Genomic DNA, 16,222 nt, shown 5'->3' with positions numbered 1-16,222 from the left:
TCCAGCAACCCCTCCCAGGTCAAAGGACACCATCACCATGGGATTGGTTTTTGCCTGGATAGGTCCTTCCAGGCAGATGCTGTTCTGAGGACGCCAACTGCTCAGTCACCATGGGGATGCTGGCTCCAGTGTCTCTCAATGCTTCTACCCTAACCCCATTAATCACATGATGTAGTCTGTATTTTTGCTTGTTGGTGGTCAGACAGCTAAGGTGGCTATGTCCACATCCCTACTAGAGTTGACTCAGTAAGCTCCCTGGCATGGCCAGTGCTCTCCTGAGATCCCATTTGAAGGTGTACTAGAGGCATTTTTTTGTTTTTACAGCCAGAGTCTCCAGTTCAGTGTCCTGGTGACCTACGGCCATGACACCAAGCCTTCTTGGGATCCCAGTTCTTTCCCTGGTACCCACCTCCTGGCTGTGGAGAGTCTCTGGACCCTCCCTCCTGAACAGGTTTTTGGGGGCCTGAAGAAGAAGACTCTTTTTCTAGGGTTAACCTCTTTCTCTTGGGTGAGGGTGGTGTAATAATGTGGAATATACACAGTATTGTGTCCAATTGGTTATATTTATTCAGCCCCAGCCAACAGTCAGCTCACAACTGACAATCCTGGAATGACCAGTTATGGGAACCTTGGTGTCATGTGGTTCCAAGCACTAGGTTCCAACATGGAACCAGAATACAGAGGAAGACAGGTCATCACACTTCTCCCTCTTAAACATTAAACAGGTTTACATGTCCAGCAATGAAGTAGACAACAAAAAGATAAGAAAAACAAAGCAGAAACTACCTAGACATAATCACGTAAGTGAACAGGAGGCTTGCATACTCTCACACTCTTGCGAGAATGATTAGAACGCAGATCAGGAACAGCAACAATATCATCACATTTCCCTTTTCCCCCAAAATGAGAAACACGACTATTGTTCCAGATACGACCATCCTCCGTCTTTACAGCATTTTTGAAAATTTTTACAATGGTTCTAGGAACAGAAAACGTCGACCAATTTTGACAGCCCACAGGAGCCCTGATCTTAACAACCTCCCCCACCACGAATTTGGAATCCTTTGCAGAATTTCTCCTATCCACATATATTTTCCTTTTCCTCTGTAGTTCCAATTCCATTTCTCTTCATGCACCCACCTCATTATTTTTTACACCCTTGTCTGCAGCCATCCAGGCAGGACATAAACAAGTGTTAGGTGCCCTACCCTTGAAAAGTTCAAACTGAGTTTTTCCTGTAGTTGAGTGAGGAGAGAATCGATATGCTGAAATTCTATTCTGTAACTCCTTTCTCCAGTCCAAATTGTTGACCCTAGCCAACTGAATGCTTTCCTTCAAAGTTTTGTTGAGTCTCTCCAAAGCACCATTTGCCTCAGGATGATACAAAGAAATCTTCTTGTGAATAATGCCGCACTTACTGAGATACTCCTCAACTTTCCCTGAACAAAATTGTGGCCCATTGTCAGAAAGTATGGAGTTCGGAAAACTCTCACGTTTAAATACAGACTTCAAAAAGGAAATAACAGATTCACTTGTAATCTCCCTTACCAAACTAACCTCAACCCATCTAGAATACAAATCCAATAAAACCAACATAAAAGGAGTTTGATGCTCACCATGTAAAGGCCCCACAATATCAATTGGGATTTCATCCCAAGGGGACCTAGGCAACCTCCTGCAAACCATTGGAGAAGACCTAGTCCTCAAAACTTTATCACTCGCCTGACAAGAAGAGCAATCTCTAACAGTGTGTTCCACCAACAAATCGATACCAGGCCACCAGAAATCCATTCGTATGCGTTCTTTCGTCTTTGAAATACCCAAGTGTCCCTCATGAGACATGTCCACCAGCACACTTCTGAGATTAACTGGAGGGACTAACCTAGTACCTCTCATGAGTAAACCATCTACCACTGCCAACTCATCAGCAATCAAAGACCAAGGTTTCTTTAAAGAACGAGACCTACCACCTTCCAACAATTTAATGACTTCCTTCAAATCCTCATCCTTACTCAGCTCATCTCTCCAAGCATCTTCCTTCACCGCCCCAAAGGTAACATCACACACCTTTAATTCACTCTCAAAATCGTCTGTTAAAGCTTCCTCAACATTGTCTACAACATCCACCAGCCTAGACAGGCAATCTGCTGAGACATTAGTTTTTCCTGGGATATACTCGAACCTGAACACAAACTCCTGCAAAGAAATTACCCATCTCCTTATTCTTGCCGAGATGGAGTCTAACCCCTTTTTTTCAAACACTTCCTTTAGTGGTTTGTGATCAGACCTGACGGTAAAAGAGGAACCCCAAACAAACTTCCTGAATTTATTCACAGCCCAATATATACCTAGCGCCTCTTTCTCTATGACAGAGTAATTCAACTCTGCTCCCTTCAAACATCTCGAAGCACAAGCTCTCAAGACCTCCTTGTCTTTCCTCACCTGTAACAACAAAGCACCCAGACCCTTACTGCTAGCATCTGTTACAATAAACGTCGGATCCCCTGGAACAAACGCCTGTAAATTTGGTGCATTCCTCAGATCCATCTTCCCCTGATCAAACTCTCTGCTGCACTCCTCAGTCCAATTAAACACAACATTTTTACACATGATTTTCCTTAGATTGACAGTCTTATCTGCGAAGTTTCTGACAAACTTATTGTAAAATTCTGCCATGTCCAAAAATGATGAAACCTCTTCTTTTGAACATGGTTCCTTCAATTTTTCAATAGTTTCCACAAGATCCTTCTTTGGAGATATGCCCTTCCTTGAAATGTGGTGGCCCAAATAATCTAGCTCATTGACACCAAACTTGCACTTGCTCTGACGCAGAGTTAAACCAACTTCCAACATTTTCTTCAACACCAGGCAAACTCTCTCATCATGTTCCTGTTCATTTTTACCAGAAATGAGAACATCATCCTGATAACATCTTACCCCCGGTATTCCTTTGAACAGGTCTTCCATAATTCCCTGGAATACCGAGGCAGCTGAAACCAGCCCAAAAGGCATTCTTAAGAACTTGAATGCACCCATAGGTGTAATGAAACTAGTAAGCTCTTGACACTCCTTTTTTAACGGAACTTGGTGATAGGCCGAAGCCATATCTAAGGTGGTGAAATAGCATGCACCATCTAATGTAGAAACCAACTCCTCTATGTTTGGCAAAGGGTACTTGTCAACTATCACCTCTTTATTTAAAGCACGAAGGTCAACACACAGCCGAATCTCATTATTAGGCTTTCTCGCGACCACAATTGGTGCGAGCCACTCAGTAGCTTCTACTGGTTGTATAACCCCAGTTGCCAACAACTTCTCAATTTCTTTACCCACGGCATCCTTTACACAAATTGGAATGCGTCTTACTTTAGCAGCCACAGGCACCGCACCCAACTTCAGTTTGATGTTGTGATTGTACCCCTTTATACATCCCAGTTTTTCACTGAATAACTCTTTGAAGTTCTTTACGAACTTGTTCTCCACATTGTCTACAGCCTGTACTTGAATAACAGGATGAGCATTTGGATTGAGGCTTACACCCAACCTTGCCTGATGAGACCAACTCAACAAGTTGTCCCCCCTGTTTACCACATAAACTTTTGCTTCTGTGTACCTCCCCTTATATTCAATGCAGTCAAAAAAGTAACCCATTATTTTTATGGGATGTTCTTGATAACCTGTTGGTCTTATATCTGGTTTACACAAAGACTTTTCCTTTCCAAACACATTTTCAAACACCTCGTTTGAAATAAAAGTAACATGTGAGCATGAATCAAATTTCATCAACACACTTGCTTTCCCAATCAACACATAATCAGAAGGATGTTCAACGACATCATCATTAATCTGAAAGCTAACCAATTTAGTCTCAGTCTTCGTATCTCTCCCAACTCTTGTTCTGCAATTTCTACCAATGTGTCCCTTTCTACCACACACATTGCAATAGAATTTAAGAGCAGGACACTCTCTCGCATTAGCCATATGTCCATATCTCCCACATCTATAACAAGTTGTTGAAAAGGAGTTGTGAACTTCCTACTTGTCTGTATTTTAGAAGCACCACCATCAACCTCCCCTTTCAACTTTTCCTCCACACACACTTCTTTTTTTTCTTCTCATCCTCTCTCTTCACAGCCTGACACACCACTTCCTGCGTTGAAGAACTACTTGACTTTTCCTCCTTTTTTTCCTTGCTTAGTTCTCCAACGCATTTTAACATGTGCTCAACCCTTTTTGCAATACCTACCACCTCTTCCAATGCAGGTTCATCCTTTAGCCACAACTCTTCCCTTATCTTATCACTCACACATCTCAAAACAAACTGATCTCTAATTCGTTCTTCCACCAAACCCCCAAACTTGCAACTTGAAGCTAACTTTCTTAGTGCAGTAATGTACTCCTCAACACTCTCTTCCTTACCCTGCTCCCGTAACCCGAAATAGTACCTTTCCATGATTGTACTCACTTTAGGAAGATAATGTAAATCCAACTGCCTAGCACACACCTCATACTCATTCAATCCTCTTTGTTCTGCTTGAGGAATGACTGGAAGAGTCTCCAAAATCTCCTGGCCTTCTCCGCCCAAACAATGCATCAATAAAGCATGCTTCCTTTCACCACTCAAATTTGCACCACACACCCTTGCTTAATTTTCAAATATTTTTTTCCATTTTTTCCACCTAATGAGTGGTTCTCCTGGTTCCATCAGAAAGAAGGGGGTGCAGTTCCATTCTGCATTTTACTGCCCAAGCTCCACTCAACACTCTTACTCTTATTCCACGTTTTAACCACAAACAACAATGATCCCCCACCCTTCCCTCAAAGGTGTGCCTATCACCGTCGACAGGCTTCAAGTTCCACAGTGTAGAACTTAAAAAAATGAGTCTGGTTTTCCTTTTCGGCAGTTCTCAGTACTACTCCAAGTTCGAGTCACTTACTCCATTCACCTTGCTCTCACAACTTTTCTCTTCTTCCAGTTTTCATTCGCTTTCCTTGCAACAGGTCCTTCTGTCCTCCTTCACCATTGAGGATGAAACCCTTTTAATGTCTCACTCCAAACTGTTGTTTCACCGGATGCAATCCTCTTGAAATCTCAGAAAAACGAAAAAAAACGATTAAAAAAATCCAAGATGGCCGCCACTAATCCATCACAAACAAACAGTCTTGTTTCCAAAGTGAATTGAGCTTTCTTTTCCTCTTTTCCCAAACCAAGTCAAAATGGCCGCCACAACATTAAATGTTTCTTTCTTTGGCTATTCGAGCTTGTTTTTTTTATTCTTGAAACTTGCCCATTCCAAGATGTCCGCCAACTTTTCTTCAAACCAATAGACTTTTTTCTAAGGGAAATCACCCTCGAAAACTGGTGTCAGTTACAAACTTCGTTTTTTTCTTAATTTCTTCCAAAAATCATTGTAAAAGTCTACCTTTGCCGATTTTCGTCGCGTTTTCGACGTTCTCCACCTCCTTCACTGCGTTTTCTTCGCTGGGTGACAGCTGTACCATGGAGATGTTGATCAATCTTCCTTCATCGACATACCAGTCACGTGAGGTTTTCTCTTAGTATTTAGCTAATCTCCTGTTGTTGAGGCTGCCCTGCACGAGTAGATCCCATCCACAAGCGTCGCCAGTGTAATAATGTGGAATATACACAGTATTGTGTCCAATAGGTTATATTTATTCAGCCCCAGCCAACAGTCAACTCACAACTGACAATCCTGGAATGACCAGTTATGGGAACCTTGGTGTCATGTGGTTCCAAGCACTAGGTTCCAACATGGAACCAGAATACAGAGGAAGACAGGTCATCACAGGTGGGCTTTTTAGCCTCTTTCTTTTGGTCTCCCCCCGCCAGTGGTAGTGTTGCTTGCCCTTGTTTTGACCCAGTGGCCTCTCTTCTTCACCAACTCTTGAGGAGAAAGTGGACCTAAGTCTACCTGTAATTGATGTAATTTCTCTTTGTAACAATTACTTAAAAGCTTCTCCTTCATTATCATATTATAACGCCCCTCAAAGTCCTGCTCATTGTTACCTTCTAACCAACCTCCTAGTGATTGCACTAAGTAGTCTACAAAATCTATCCAGGTTGGACTCTGGTTTCTCAAACCTCCCTGCACCTGATCCTATACTCTTCAGTGGTGAATCCAAAGCCCTCAATTAGGCTACCCTTCATGAGGTCATAGGATTCAGCCTCTTGTCTATTGAGTGTCAAGAGTCTATCCCTGCACTTTCCTGAGAACATTTCCCACAAGATAGCACTCCACTGCATCCAGTGGACCTCTCTGCTAAGACAGGCGCCCTCAAAAGCAATGAACCCCTTGGTGACATCATCACACTCAAATAATTTTGGGACAATCCCTTTGGGGATTTTATGATCAAAAGAATCTACTCTCTCCCTGTTTATGACTGTGCTGCTACCAGAGATGGCTCCTAGGCCCATCTCTTTACTGTCTCTTTCTATAACTAGGAGTTGAGCTTCTAGAGCTGCCCTCCTGGCTAGTCTTTCCAGAACACGCTCCCCGTGAGAGGATGATTCTCTATTTTGGGGTGTCACACTGTCAGTGTTTTGATCTTCTGTAAGTTTGGACTTTTAAAACAGTTGTACTAAAATGGACCTAACAAGGACCCTTACAATTAGTTATAAAATTTGGAAAAATAGTAAATTTGCAAAACATAAAATGTAACTACAGGCAATTTGTTTTGATTTATTCCTGTGGTCACTTTTTCATCAGAGTGGTCCAGCTCCCAGCAATGGAGGATGACCAGTGGTAAGGGACCTCTGGACCCTACTGGCCCATAAGGCTCCTACGCCAACTAAACTGGGAAGCCTATCGCCATAGTTGGCGCTTTATCCTGACAGAGAGGTGGCTTTGAGATTGAAGTGGGGATTTCAGGAGGGTTTCAGGGTTAGTTATCAATTACCCAGGGGTAAGAGGTAGGCTGACAATTTGCAGTCAGCCAAGGCAGTGCCGGGGGTGGTGGCTGCCAAGCTGCAGAAAAAGATTGAGGAGGGGAGAATTGTAGGCCCTATTCACGACTGGCCGGTGACTGACTTGATCATGTCTCCTTTGGGTGTGCTCTCCAAGAAATGGAAAGGGGAATTCCGTTTAATCCACCATATATCCTGGCCTGGATCTGGGGAGGAGCATAATCTTCTTGGAATTTTTTTCTTTACTGATGGCTTTAGCAGTGTTGAGCAGTGAGTTGGCGAATAGTGCGGTGATGTTTAAGGTCGACAACATGACTGTAGTAGAGTTGGTTAATATGCAGAAGGCTAAGGATCTGAGGATTCTGCCTCTAGTGCGATGTATCATGTTGTTGTGTTTGCGTCTGAACATAGTTTTTAAGGCTATACGTGTGCTGGGTGTCAACAGTTCTATTGTTGATTCAATGTCTCGTTCAAAGTGGAACCGATTTTGCAGCGTGTCGCCAGGAGCAGAGGAAAGCAAGACACCCATTCCCACAGAGATTTGGGGGTTTGGGGCATGAGAGTCTTTAGGCTGGTCGAGAAGTCTTTAGTAGAATCCACCAAATGGAGCTATCTGCTTGCATGGAGTGAATTTAATCTTTGAGGGGCACACAGGGAGGTTCTTCATGGATCAAGCTGAACAGGAAAAAAGGGTCATAAGTTTTGTTATGTTTCTCATTGATAAAGGTTTGTCAGCTGCAACAATAACTGTAAAGCTGGCAGGTCTTTTCTTTTACAAAAAACTCTACTGGGGGTTTGACCCTGCTGTGGATGACATTTTGAGTAACATTTTGAAAGGGTAGGGTAGATGAATTCGGGTAGAGGAGAGGGAGTTGAGGGAGGCTATCACCTTTGAACTGCTATTGCCAGTGTTTTTGTGTGGATACGTTTGAAGTTGCTGTTTTTCATTTATGCATGATTTGGACGTTCTTTGGAGCATTTTGCGTGTCTGAGCTGTTGGGTTCACGACAGCAGGCAGGAGTGCTGCATAGGGAGGTGCATCAACAGAGGGGAAGGCTGGGTATTTTGCTGCGTAAATCTAAGACAATAGGCTGGGCAGGGGGAAATGGGTTTGGTTACAGCAGGAAGGAATTGAAGGGGCATGCCCCGTGAGTGAATGGTGCAGCATCAATGACTGGCCAGGGCTGTGACAGGAGGCAATTTTTTGTCAGAAAAAGTGAGCCAATGTTCTAGCTTTCTAGCTGTTGGCGGTGCTATGCATAACTTTTTCGAAGTTGGATAGGAACCCTGCATGTTTGGGACTCATTTTCTTTCGGATAGGGGCATACGGTCAGCAACTGAGGCAGCATTACTGGATTTAATTGGTCTTAGATCTGCAAAATTGGCAGATGGAGGTCCTGTTGCTGCAAAAAATATGTGCACAAATGAAGCATGGGAGCATGGGTGGAGTGGTGTTTGGGGACACAGGAAGCATGCTAATTTTGTTTTTTTTTCACAGGGTGCGTGAGCGGTCCTGATAGACATGGTCACGTAGATTTTGGGACACTCGTTTATGCACTGGGCAGCTAAATACACAGAATGCCAGATTTATGGAAGTAATATAGGATTGGCCAACAGTCAGCATGAGGTGCTCTGGTGGGGCAAGAGTGGGATGAGATGGGGTAACCTGCTGCCATTTTTGGCAACCATGGTACCGAAACAGGACCGTCCAGTTAATACTTGTTCTTCACATTGGAGAAAATATCTTGATTCAGTTATCAGGGCTCACCCAACTGCAACACATGCAACAGGACTTGATATTAATTCAGCAAAGGTTGTCAGGAACCTGCTTGGTATTGACTGAGGTTATGACTTGGAGAAACTGGAGGGGCACGATTAAGCATGTGGCCACTGATAAAACTAGAAGGAAGCTGAACCGGGCAATGAGGGACTTTTGTTTGGCAGTTAATGCCAAGGTCTTGGCACACGGGGGCATCATGGAGGATAACATGGGGTTTTTCCGATCTGATGGGGTGCATCTTTCAGAGATGGGCATTGCAAATTACATGCTGGAACTGAGAGATCTGATTGGGGAACTAGGGAGGGAGAAGGTCTGGTACAGATGAAGGGCTGATGTGTTGCTGTGTTGCAGTGGGTTCAAGGATGGGGCAGGAAAATGCTCTCTGGGGTATTTCCTGGTTGGCAGTAGTTGGGGCGGGGGAATTGGATGGACAAGAGCATAGATGAAGAATTACAGTTTGCAGGATGCCCGGGACAGGGCAAGGGGGCTTCATTTAAGGGTGCTTGGGAAAAGAACTGGGTGAGCCTTGTTATGGAAAGCTCATGGAGTAAAAGGTGGAAAGAAGATTGAAGCTTAATTGACTGGGGTGAAAGCTGGTATGAAGCAAGAATGAGGGGGGATGTAAAGGGCTATGTTTAAGATGTTGCAAAGATGTGGAAATGTTGAAATAATAAGTTAATTGCAATCCTGTCCTAATAAATGGCTTTGTACACTTGACTGGAGTGTTGTGTGTGATTACCTCCTGAAGTTGTGGCCCTGGACCTTACAACTTCACAATTCTTTCAAATATGGGTTTTGAGAATTGCACTGTGGGAATGCTCCCACTACCATATAGGGCCTAGAACATATCACTAAAAAAGCCTATTACATTATTCGATCTTGCCTGCATCAGCGCATGCGTTCGTGCAAGATCTTATGTTTAGCAAGGGGCAATGCTTAATTTGAGGCAGCGTTTTCCAGTGCTCGGCACCGGCACTTAATTACCAACATCAGCACTTATGACATCTGCCACATGATGGTGCTGTTTGTGTAATTTAAAGATGAGCAGATCAACAGTTGTTTATTAATTCAATATACATTAAAAAAGCAGCTAATACCTGCACACAAGCCATTCTTATAGCTTTGGGAGCTTCAAACAGTGTGAATTGTCACACTTGCAGCATTGTGATGGTTAGTAGTTGTGTAAGTACTGGCATTAGCCTTGCTGGCAGTGGCAATGCTGGCAGTGGCAATGTGTGGTGCAAGATGCAGAGACCTCCTGACAAGTGCCCTGGCGTTTATTTATTTCACATATTAAGCACTGAAAAGGTGTTTGGAGCCTGCCCATTGGTTATCATTCACGGGCTTTACTGTCACTCTTATTTGCTGCCATGTAATTGGGCAGTGCAAGCCAGCTTCACTTCCTCTTCTTTCGACTGGAGCACGGATCAAGTACTGATTGCTTCATCTAGACTAAGGCCCTTCAGCTGCTGGTGCAGTGACTGAAGTACTATTTTTAGGTCGCAGCCTACCAGACAGCCCAGCTGTTTGGTTTGCTAAAGACATCTTGGACATTCAGAGAGTTGGCCCTAGGAATGCATTCTGCCTGTTGCTTTAGTTTGGCTTTGTGGTTTGTAACTCACATTTTCTTAGTTTTTATGTGATGGCTTTATTTGCTTTACGCTGTCCAGCTCAAGTTAATTCCTCCTGTTGTCCAAACCGTGTTTACTGTATTCTTCAGACAACCTTCCTTTCTGTAAACAGTCCTTTTAATCTTGTTCGTATCTTATCACATTGCTGTGCACTTAAAGACAGAGGTCAAATGTCAGGCTGTGTCTTCCAAGGAACTTGGTGTTTAGTTTATTTTTTTCTGATTTCAAAGTGAGAGGATTTATGTGACAATCATGCTGGCTAGTGGAAGTCTGCTTGAGGAAAACTATGCAGATGTTTTTTTCCCTAGTACACAACAAAATTTAAATGTCTGTAAACGGACTGTGCTGATGATCAAATCAATACATTAAGTGAAGACATTTCCACACATTATCATTTGTATGCTGTATTCTTTTATCATTAAAACAGTATGTGAGTGCAAATGTAATGGTCATTTTAATTGAAGATGTATTGCTGTAACGCTACCATACCAAGCATTCTCCACACTACCACACTCCACTCTACTCTGCACCATGCCAATGCACTCCACTCTACACCATGCCACTCAACTCCATATTACATCTCTGCACTTTTCTCTGCACACTCAACTTTACGCCTCTCTACTCTAAACCACTCCAATTCTACTACATGCTAATGCACTCTACCCCACATTAATCTACTATGCACCCTTGCACTCGTCACCACTCCGCATCACTCCACGCCACCTTACTCTGCAACACTGCCCTCTAAGTCAATGCACTCAACACCACTTTAATCAAAATCAATGTGCCCTACGCCATTCTACTCTGCACCAAATCACTCCATGGCACTATACCCTACACCACTGCATTATCCGCTCTCTATTCTACTCGGCACCACCTTACTATACGCTGCTGCTGTCTATGCCACTCAACTCTGTGCCACCGCACCCTACGTCACACAAAACTGTGCCACTGCACTCTACGCCAGTGCACTCCATGCCACTCTACTATACACTGCTGCACTTTCCGACAGTATACTCTGTAACGCTGCATTCTCTGCCACACTACTTCTTGCCACTTTATGCCATGCTAATCTACTCTGCACCACTGCACTCTACGTCACTCTACTCTATACTGCTGCACTCTACGCCACTTCACTTTGCTCTGGAACAATCTACTATGCCACTGCAATCTATGCCACTCTATTGCACTCTGCACTACTCCATACCACACCATGTCACGCCCCACCATGCCACTCCACATTACCTACTGAACTCTACGCCACTGCACTCTACATCACTTAACACAAAAGCAATACACTCTATGCCACTACACTCTTTGCCAATCTACTCTGCACCACTGCACTATATGCCACTATACTATACTCTACTCTAAGCTGCTGCACTCTACACCACTTTACTCTGCACCATGGCACTCTACGTCACTTTACCCTACACCACTGTACACGACTGCACTCTACTCCAATTCGCTCAACGCCACTCTACACCACTGCACTCTACTCTGCACCACTCTACAGCACTCTTCGCCAATGCACTCCAAGCTACTCTAATCTACTATACACCACTTCACTCTCACACTGCACTCTACACCAGTCCAGTCTAGGCCACTCCACTCTGCACCACTCCGCTTTGAAATGCTGCACTCTAAGCCAGTGCATGCTAAGCCAGTCTACCCTGTACCACTCCACTCTATCCCATTTTACTCTACTCTGAAACAATCTACTCTATGCCACTGCACTCTACACCACTGCCATCAATGCTGTGCCACTCTACTCTACTCCATTCTTTGCCACTGCACTTTACCCTACACCACTATACTCTACCCCACAGCATTTCACTCTACTATCAAACAATCTGCTCTATGCCACTGCAAGCTGTTCCACGTTATGCCACTGCAGTCTATGCTATGCCACTGTACTCTAAACAACTGCACTCTAAACCACTGCTTTCTATAACAATGCATTCTACACCACTTTACTCAAAATCAATGCAATCCATGCCACTGTACTCCACACCATTCTACTCTGCACCAGTGTACTTTATGCCACTTCACTCTAGGCCACTCTACTACACTCCACTCCACGATACTCCACTCTATGGTGCTCTACTCCATTAAACTTTGCTCAACTGACACTCTACTACACTCTATGCCACTCTACTCCACTCCATGCCATTCTGCGACACTATTCCACTCTACGACCCTCTACACAACTCCATCTGTGCCACTCCATACCACTTTGCTCCACTCAATTCTATGACACCCTACTGCACTCTACTCCACTCTATGCCACTCCACGGCAATCTATTGCGCTATACACCAGTCTACAATGCTCTACTGCACTCTATGCAACAACCTCTACGCCATTCCACTCTACACCCCTCAACAAAACACTATGCCACGCCACGCAAATAAACTCTGACCCTGTGCTCTACTCTACGCCATTCAACTCTATGTCCTTCCACTCTACGGCACACTACTCCCTCCACAACACCATACACTACTCCATGAAACTTCACGTCACTCCTCTCCATGCCACTCAACGATACTGTACGCCACTCCACGCCACTGTACCCCACACCATACCACTCCACTTTACGACGCTCCACTCCACACCAGTCTCTTTCACCCTACTGAGTTTTAGCCATGCTGAGCAGCAGTCACTCTGGTGTACAGCATTGCTAAACCATCTTGGCAAAGCCAATACCTCTTGCATAAGCGAGATCTATTGGCTTTACCAATGCTTGATTATTTTCTTTCTTCTGACCCAGCCGTCCTTGCCCATGATTCCCCTCCCACCTCCTATCTGTGTTGTTTCTTCCCCTCCAATCCTTGTCCATATTGATTATCCCTTCCCACCCTCCTCTGTTTTGCTAGTCTTCTCCCACCCCGTCTGTGTAGTTTATATTTACTCCACCCCCTCAATGTCCCTCTTGCTTATTCCCCTTCCCCCGTTAACGGCATAAGGAAGTAACACGCTATGATGAGGCCAGTGCTGGCCGCTTTATTGCACTTGTTTTTTTCTTGTTTTTTTTACCGTGTTGTTCCATCCTTCCACCTGCCGCCTTTACGCCACAAGATGCGTCACGCATCTGCCCCTCCTTGTATCATGGTGCGCCGCATTGTAAATGCGACGTATCCGTGGTGGCTCAAGGGGGGATTGCGTGACGCATCTGTTCTGGCGCATCCCTGCTGATTTGCAGAGATGCGCCAGACATTGTAAATATGCCACCTTGTTCGCATCTCCGCGTTGGCTCAACATCCTCTGAATCTGGGCAAATCACTTAAGTGGCTAAAAAATCAACAAAAATGAGCGTGTCTTTGTGTAATGTCTCTCTGGTGCTCATGCAAAGCGGTCGAATACTTTAGAGTCGAGTTCACGCTATATAAACTACGAAAAAACCCTCAAAACAGTCACAGAACTGAGGTCCCTGACTTCTCCTCAGGCCCAGGGTATCAATTTGACAATCCCCAAACACAATAAAAGAGGCCAGAGGTTGACGTGACCCAATAACTGAACATAAAATGCTAATTAGGGCTATAAGATTTGGAAACAACCCCCCCCCCCCTCCCCTCCCTTCCTCCCCCTCCACACAATAGGCTGTAGGACAGGACACAAAAGGTCAGAAGTGGAGATCTGCCCCTTGAAGCGTGCAATTATAGCACAACCTAATTTTTCCACTTGTTTTATTGTCTCTCCTCTGCATTCCAATGTTACATTCGCGCCACCCAGTGGCTCCTTCATGTTGCTGATCCTCTCCTATACTATCCTGTATTGGCCCGAAGATAATCAATGGTGGCACTGCTGATGCCTGTTCTGTAAATGTGGTCTGATTGCTTGGGTGAAACCTTGTCAGGTTTGAAGAGCAACATAGATTCTGCAATAAAAACTAAGCAAATATCTTAAAAACTCTCTAGTAGGAGTGGAGGGGAAAGAATAAAGATACTTCCCTATCGTAAGCAGATCAGTAAAAAATCTATATATTATTTTTTACTTGGTCAAGCACAAAAAAGAAGCTCTCATGTTACAGTTATTCATATGATCATTTAGATTACATGTCCGGACAATCACAGTGTCATATCGGTATACAGTGTTCTACAATATCCAAAATATTACAGGCTCACTTGTACACAGAGAAAGAGGGTCAACTTAGGAGAACAGATACCAAGTTTGTAAAAACAATCGTCCACATGACTTGTTCAGCAACATGTCCACCTTCCCCTCCCCGTTGCAAAAGTGTACTGGGGTATAAAAAAGGATCCCGTACTTTGCAATTACACACCCTATTCCAGTCCATAATCAATCCTCAGTGTGCGTGGATTCTAGATATTGTACTAGTGGTTCCCAGAAATTTCTTGGACGAGAAGCCTGTGGTAGCTCCTCTGCATATCTTTCCAGCTGTGATTTACAGTATACCAGATCCTCAATCCAATGTTTGCATTTTGGTGTAGACTTGCTACCCCATTTCATTGCTATACGTTTCTTTGCTAGCAGAAGTGCTAGTGCGAGGAACTTACGTTTACAAGCTAGCTTGATCTTGTACATGCCCAGTAGACACGTTTGGGGCGTATTAGGTATCAGTTCTGCCAACATGGTAGTAAGTGTATTGGTTACCCCCGCCCAGTAGGAACGAAGTCGCGGGCACGACCAGGCCACATGCAAGGAATCCGCTGCGGGAGCCCTGCATCTGCGGCATTTGTCATCGTCTCTCAGACCATATTTATGGAGTTGTGCAGGCATGTAATACACTTGATGGAGAAACTTAAAGAGTATAATTTTCAGATTGAAGTTAGAAGTCAGTATTTGCAGTTGCATGCATCTGTAGTCCGGTAGTCCCATTGCTCTGCACTGATATTTACATCTAATGTGTCTTCCCATCTTGTTTTGGGTCTATCCTGAGCATTGAATTGTTCCCGTTGGGCTGTATTATATAGTTTCGTAACGAGGCTCTTCCGCGTCGGGGACACCAGCAGGGTCTGCAGTGCATTATGTGTCAGCGGTTCAGCTGGAAATGTAGGATAAAAAGCTTTAAGTGCCGCGTGCAGTCTCATGTATGCAAAGATTTTCAGTGGAGTATGATGTGTGCACAGAGTGACATCAGTTTGTAATATAAATGTCCCATGTGGAAAAACATCCCCCATTTTATGGAATCCCATCTCGTTTAGTAAGTGTAGCATTTTGGTTTCTTGAGGCACTGTGAGTTGTGAATGATGAGCCAATGGGAGCCCTGGCACATATGTAGGAAGTTTGTGCGCTCGGTTTGCTAATGTATGCCATGCTTTAGAAGTGCAATTCACCGGAAAAATCCCCTTGGATGGAATATTTTGTTGTGGTGCTGAGATAAGTGCAGTGAGTGGGGTAGGAAGCATGCTGTCATGTTCTACCGCTATATGGGGTACATGTCCGTGTGGGTGTAGCCAGTAGTGGACATATTGTGCCTGTGCACAGTAATAGTAGAGTTGAAGGTCTGGAACCTCCCTGTTTGTATGGCTTAATAAGTTCTTCCAGCCCACTCGTGCGTGCTTTACCGCATATGTCATTCTATGTAAGGCCGTACAAAGTTTGGAAAAGAGCACCTGTGGAATCCATATAGGTATATTCATAAATAAATAAAGAAACCTTGGTAACACCACCATTTTTTGTATGGCTATTCTATCGGCGAGTGACAGTGGAAGGTGAATCCATCTGTTAACCTGTTCTTTCAGTTTAGTTATCGCCTTCCCATAATTCTCTCTCAGAACCAAGTCTGGATCTCGGTGTATCCAGACCCCTAAAGATTACACTGGGTCTGTGTGCCATTGTAACGGATAATCAATCACTGGTTGGTTGTCCCCGGGGTAAGTGGGCTCACCATTGATTTGTCACAGTATATACTAAGGCCAGAGAAG

Source organism: Lissotriton helveticus, chromosome 3_1 (assembly GCF_964261635.1).
Source record: "Lissotriton helveticus chromosome 3_1, aLisHel1.1, whole genome shotgun sequence".
NCBI lineage: Eukaryota > Metazoa > Chordata > Amphibia > Caudata > Salamandridae > Lissotriton > Lissotriton helveticus.
This window is presented reverse-complemented; position numbering follows the sequence as displayed.